General features: G+C 34.7%; 1 pseudogene; it reads right to left on the reverse strand.

The window, feature by feature from the left end:
* Positions 1–1,469: 1,469 nt before the first annotated feature.
* LOC109678353 (AN1-type zinc finger protein 1-like) lies at positions 1,470–4,434 on the reverse strand (annotated as a pseudogene).
* Between the last annotated feature and the right edge of the window lie 1,131 nt (positions 4,435–5,565).

Consider the following 5,565-nt stretch of genomic DNA (forward strand, 5'->3'; position numbering starts at 1 on the left):
GCCTAAATAGTAACATTTTCAATCACGTAGCCTCCCCAACCACATGTTGTCTACCTCACTGAATAATCAAACTTCCAGATGTAGAAGATACTGACAGAAACTTGTTTGTGATAAACATTAATTAACAATGGGAATTTTTTGAGAAAAATGATGAATTTAAGAACTACTGGCAGCTATTTTGCATGATGGCATGAGATATAACTATATAATTATTCATGAAGAAGAATGACCTGTTCAGCCCTCCTGTTCTCCAATTTTGCAAAAGAAAAAAAGTGATATTTTTGCTTATTTAAGATAGCTACACAGGGAGTTTTCTTGTGACATTTCAATGTATATAACTATTTTAACCCTAATTGGTTCATCTCCTCTATTTTTATTTCTGCCTTAGATAAACCAACTTTTAAAGCCCAATTGCCTAGAGTAGAGCAGGGTAGAGATGAGGTACAGACAGCATGATTCCTATTTTAGGGTAAAGGAATTGATGTATATCTTAGTTATGGTGAGGGTTATACAAGATTTTAGGAGGAACAACATTACAAATATTGTGCACATAACACTGGTTAAAATATTGTATGTAAATACACAAACAGTGGTAGTTAGACAACTAGATAAAAAATGAGAAAAAAACGAAAATGCATAGGTATCTATGCATAGATATAAATAGCAAAACTATTAATAAATGTATTTCATTCAATGACCAAGAGCCAGTGTTACACAAATACTCTAGCAACACAGCTCAGGACAAATATTAGTCTCCTGGAATTAATTCTCAAGGCACAGTAAATATACTTAGCAAACAACAAAGATAAACAAAAGACTATTCAACCTACAATCATGAGTTCTATAAAGTATCACATGTTTGCACCATTCCACAGTAATAGAGATTGATAGCACTATGCTATTAAGTTATATCAGTTTCATATAATATAGTAACATCCAAGTGAGTGCTACCTGTTATATAGCTCTAAAATTATATACTGGTTGGGCACAGTGGTCCAAGCCTGTAATATCAGATACTCTGGAGGTAGAGCTGAGAACAGGATCATGGCCTGAGGTCAGCTGGGCAAAAAAGTTAACAATATCTTGTCTCAACAAACAAGCTGGGCATGGAAATTATAGAAGTACATTATATAGATACATGCATGAAGACAGCATAATCAAAACCACCAAAAACTTAAAAAGAAAGGAAGAGTTAAGAAAGAGTAACATAGACGGAGTGAATCTGATCAAAGTACATTATATGCATTTTGTAAATAAAACCCCTTTGTACAATTAATTTATGCTAATAAAAAATTAAATTTTGATTAAATTGAAAAGTAAGACTGGGGTGGAGACAACACCTGTGGTTCCAGCTGTGTGGGAGGATCACAATCTGAGTCTGTTCTGGCAGATATGGGAAACCCTACTTAAAAAATAACTAAAGCAAAACAAGACTGCAGCAGGTGTGGCTCAAATGATAGAGTGTCTGCCTAGTAAGTGCAAGAACAATTCTCCTTAGAAATCCAGGTTTCAAAAGGATGATCCAAAGATAAGTCTTCTCCTGAAGTACTGTGACATAACCTTAATTTCTATAAACGACAGACACTATCAAGCTGTATTAAAAAATAAAGTCTGTCTATATGCTGCTTATGGAAGACACCTTGTGGCAATACTTATCCCCATTGACATGCATCTTTAATTTTACCAATACAGCCTTAGACACTGTTTCACCATTTTTTGCTCCTTTCTATTGTTTACTGCCTGTCTCTTCTGCCTTGAAATCAATGATTTTTCTTATTCATTTATTCACATGTGCATACATGGTTTGGGTGATTTCTCCCCCCTGCTCCCTCCCCCATATCTCCCCCTTTCCACCTTCCACTTTCCTATCCTCCCTTCCCCCCTCAGTTCCAGGCAGGTCCTGTTCTGCCTTTATCATTAGTTTTATTAAAGAAAAGAGACAAGTATAATAAGGAAGACAAAGTGTTTTTGCTAGTTGAGTTAAGGATAGCTATCCAGAAATATTCCTAGCATTGCTTTTGTGTACACGTGTTATGATCCATGTTGATTCATCTCTAACTGATCTTTACCCTGGTTACTAATCCTCTTCTCATGATAACCTCTGTAGCTTTAAGGTTTCTGTATTAGCTCCTCTGGAGTGGGGATAACAACCGCTTTCATGTTTTGGGTTTTCTACCTATTTCTATATCACCCATATGTGCTCTCCCCTTGTCATGTGGTCCCAGTCCAATCACATTGCTGCATTTGCCCTAGGTCTGAAGTCTGCATATGAGGGAGAACATACAATTTTTGGTCTTCTGAGCTTGGCTGACTTCGCTCAGAATGATGTTCTCTAGTTCCACCCATTTACCTGCAAATGATAAAATTTCATTCTTCTTCATGGCTGAGTAAAATTCCATTATGTACAAGTACCACATTTTCTTGATCCATTCATCAATAGTGGGGCATCTTGGTTGATGTTTTTAATAAGCTTCTGTGTGGTGGTCATCCAAGGATTTGAATTTTTCAGCTTTCACACTCAGGATCTGACTGATGATGGTGTCGTAGCAAAAATTCTTCTCAAATTCAGGACATCTACCTGCCACAAGCTCTTTTTCAGCACAGTCCTTGAATGAGCCTGGGTAAGATTTATGTTTATCTGTCTTCAGTCTCTCATTGGTTACCACTGCTTCTAGACAACCATGGGAGTACTTGCTTCTGTTTTCAAGGCAAAATATTCCTGAACAACCACCACACACAAATGGAAGAAATCTGAGAAGTAGGCTTGATGAAATATCACTGTTATTATTATGAGATTCTTCCTGCCAGCAGTGATCCACCTGGCACTGATGCTGATGTCCAACTCTGCCATCTTTCTAGCACTGTAAAGCCTGATCAATTACTTTTGATTATTCACTTTATCCTCTATAAAAACAGGCTAATATCCACGTCATGATTAGAAAAGAAAATGCACAAAAGCACTGGGCATATGGAGGCTTTCAATAAATGGTCATTAAATGGTTTATGAAAATGTACAGTATGCACACAAACAGTATCTCAAGCTCAGAAGGGCCCAATGCTTGGTTTAATCCTTTGCTGAAAGTCCTTCTTGAAAGTCTTAGTAGTCTTCATAGACTATATGAATTTTGAAATTATGGCTTATAAGTGGTATCCAAATGGAACAATAGTCTGCACAAAATGTATGTGTCCTCTTTTCCATTCTCATAGAATATTGGTGTTCCTTGAGCAAAAAATTCTTGTGGACCCAATATGCCTGGGGTACTCAAAGTTCATCCAAGATGCAGACTATGTCTACAGTTGAGGAACTGTGATTCTTACTACTGCAAAGAAGCATAGCTTTTTAACCCAACCAAAACTTGCTTTGAATATAGAAGAAGGTACTACAAATGTGTTCTAAGAAGCATGAATGATCAAGGAACTAGACAACATCCTTTATTGCTCATTACTTTCCTGTATTAGCTGATCTTTTGCATTAAAAATAGTGCCACAGAAGGAAATGATAATATAGGACCACCCATTATTCACCATTTTTTCCTTACTCATCAGTAAGCTGAAAGTAAAGTGTTAGTAGAATGTACAAGTACCAAGAAATGAAGTAAAATCTATTAGGCTAGTTTTATGGACAATTCCTCTGTTCTGGGAAGAATGGAATATTTATGAATGCACAAATTTACAAAATATTAATTGCAAATTTGAGTTGTTCCACATACAATTTAAGAACTTTTATATTTGCATTAAAATTAGCATTACACAATATAATGATGCAGAGTAAAATGTATCCTAAAAGAAGCTTTAACTTTTATTTGTGTAGAATGACATAATATCAAAATAAAAATGCCATGATATATTAAGATAAAAACTGTGACAGTAAGGAAAATACTAGTACTTTTACATTCCCATTGCAAATTTTTTTTTTGGTGTTACTGGGGTTTGAACTTAGGGCCTTGTGTTTGGTAGGCAGGTACTTGAGCCATACTTCCCTCCCCTGCCCCTTGTTTTTTGAATGAAGAACAACACATTTACATTTCACACTTAGCACCACAAATTATTTATCAGGGCTCTGGGTAACTACCATTATTATACTTAGTATTCTTTATGCAATAGCAACTCAATATTGTAGTCAAATGAGTACTCACATTGTTATAAAGACACAGATTAAAAAAAAAATCCCTCATTCCATCCAGGTATCTATTACTTATTTCTTAAAGGAAACTGAAAAATGGAATATAAAAGGAAAAGAATGAATATTAGCCTAACTAAATGCTGAAAGAAAAGACTGCATTAGTAAATCTCAGCAGTTTGTTTTGTCACCTAATCTGACGTGTGGGTTCTGGCGTGCAGGTCTGTTATCTGGGTGATTTGATGTCTCCTTGGTAATAGGTCTTTCTTTTCAGACGTATTGTCTTCATGACAGCAGAGGTAAAAGCTTTGCATGATGACTACTTTCCTTTCCTACTGGCTTCAACTTTTCCACAGTGTTAATAATTTGAACATGAGATATGAAATAAAGTAAGGCAACACTAACGGAAGCTTGAAAAGAAATCACATAAAGAAAACATGGTAAAAAATGTCATTGAATAAGATATTTAAGAACTTGTTTAATATATTTCTGATTGGAACTCCTTTTAGGAAAGGAATATATATATATGTGTATATACATACATATATATATAATATAAATACTGTATTTTCTGGACATTTTTACCTGTAGAATACACTAATAATCTAGTGTGGATAAAATTTTTCCTGCAGTGGTAAAAATTTTAGATATATTGAACAAGTATTTTATTCTCTTTAATTTGGGTTTTATAATCATCAGCTTATTTTTCCAATTGATGTTTACTATTTTATTTTAACGTATCATTGAAGTATAATGTCTACCAACATTTCAATATATATGGAGGCATAACTGAGCATTTTGGTTCAGAAAATAGGTGTGGACATAATCTAGAGAGAAAACTAGTGACACAACAGTTCGACCTTGGAAGGACCATTCAAGACCTTGAAGTAAGAGTGGGTCTAGAGAAGGAGGCAGTTGAGTACAATATCTTATTGTCTGATGATCAGAAATGTGCAGTTAATTGCATGCCTAAAAGAAAAATGAATATGAATGTTTTAGACTACTTTTGAAGAGAAGGACAAAATATTACTATGCATTTGTGGGCTTATGTGATTAAGTTGAACCCAACTAGTTACTCCAGAATAATCTTCCTATTTTAAAATTCCTATCCATTATTATATATGCAGCATCTCTTTTGCCACTTAAAATGACAGTCACAAAATCTGGGTAATAGGGTACGTATGTGTTTGGGTACATACCTTACTTACTATAAGCAAATAATTCTTGCAGTACATTGTCCAGACCCACTGAATTTAGAGATCCTAATAACTTCAAAAGAAATTTGGAAATTTTATGCCTAAGCAACTTTTGAGAAGCTTCTAAACTTAAACTTCTGTTATCATTGGTCTAAACTGGAAAAAAATGTAGTCATATTTTCTGACCAATTTATACCAGGAATGGCTGGGTTTATGATCTTCTTAGTTATTTCTAAAGATTCCCTAGGG

This window comes from Castor canadensis, chromosome 5, assembly GCF_047511655.1.
Source record: "Castor canadensis chromosome 5, mCasCan1.hap1v2, whole genome shotgun sequence".
Taxonomy (NCBI): domain Eukaryota; kingdom Metazoa; phylum Chordata; class Mammalia; order Rodentia; family Castoridae; genus Castor; species Castor canadensis.